Source organism: Triticum urartu, chromosome 1 (assembly GCF_003073215.2).
Source record: "Triticum urartu cultivar G1812 chromosome 1, Tu2.1, whole genome shotgun sequence".
In the NCBI taxonomy this organism is placed as follows: domain Eukaryota; kingdom Viridiplantae; phylum Streptophyta; class Magnoliopsida; order Poales; family Poaceae; genus Triticum; species Triticum urartu.
In genome coordinates this window covers 455,061,145-455,062,333 of record NC_053022.1, presented here as the reverse complement: position 1 = coordinate 455,062,333, position 1,189 = coordinate 455,061,145, and positions in this window count along the sequence as shown.

Here is a 1,189-nt window from a genome sequence, read left to right as displayed (position 1 = left end):
ATAATCACTAGCATCACACATAATTTCAAAGGGTAAATTCCAATCAGGTGGCTGAACAATAGGTGCAGAAATCAAGGCTTTCTTAAGTATTTCAAATGCTTCTACACAATCATCATCAAAGACAAAAGGAACATCTTTTTGTAAGAGATTAGTCAGAGGCCTGGAAATTTTTGAGAAGTCTTTAATGAACCTCCTATAAAAACCGGCATGACCAAGGAAACTTCTTATACCTTTAATGTCCTTTTGGACACGACATCTTTTCAATAGCATCAACTTTAGCTTTATCAACTTCAATACCTCTTTCAGAAATTTTATGCCCCAAGACAATACCTTCATTAACCATAAAGTGGCACTTCTCCCAATTCAAGACAAGATTAGTTTCTTCACATCTCTGCAAAACTCGATCAAGGTTGCTTAAGCAATCATCAAAAGAAGTTCCATATACGGAGAAATCATCCATGAAAACCTCAACAATCTTTTCACAAAAGTCAGAGAATATAGCAGTCATACATCTTTGAAAGGTAGCAGGTGCATTACATAAACCAAAAGGCATACGTCTATAAGCAAAGGTACCAAAAGGGCAAGTAAAGGTGGTCTTTTCTTGATCCTCTTTTGACACAGGTATTTGAGAGAAACCAGAATAACCATCTAGAAAGCAAAAATGTGTATGTTTGGATAATCTTTCTAGCATTTGATCAATAAAAGGTAAAGGGTAATGATCCTTTTTAGTAGCTTTATTTAATTTGCGGAAATCAATTACCATTCTATAACCTGTAACAATTCTTTGTGGGATCAATTCATCTTTATCATTAGGAACAACAGTAATACCTCCCTTCTTAGGGACACAATGGACAGACTTACCCACTGACTATCAGCAACGGGATAAATTATACCTGCCTCCAGAAGCTTTAGTATTTCTTTTCTTACCACTTCTTTCATCTTAGGATTTAACCGTCGTTGGTGATCAACAACCGGTTTAGCGTCTTTCTCCAATTTTATTTTGTGCTGGCATAGAGTGGGACTAATGCCCTTAAGATCATCAAGAGTATATCCAATAGGCACGTGCTTCTTTAGAGTTTTCAATAATTTCTCTTCTTCGCTCTGAAAGGTTAGCACTAATAATAACATGATATATCTTCTTTTCATCAAGATAAGCATATTTAAGAGTATCAGGTAATGGTTTAAGCTC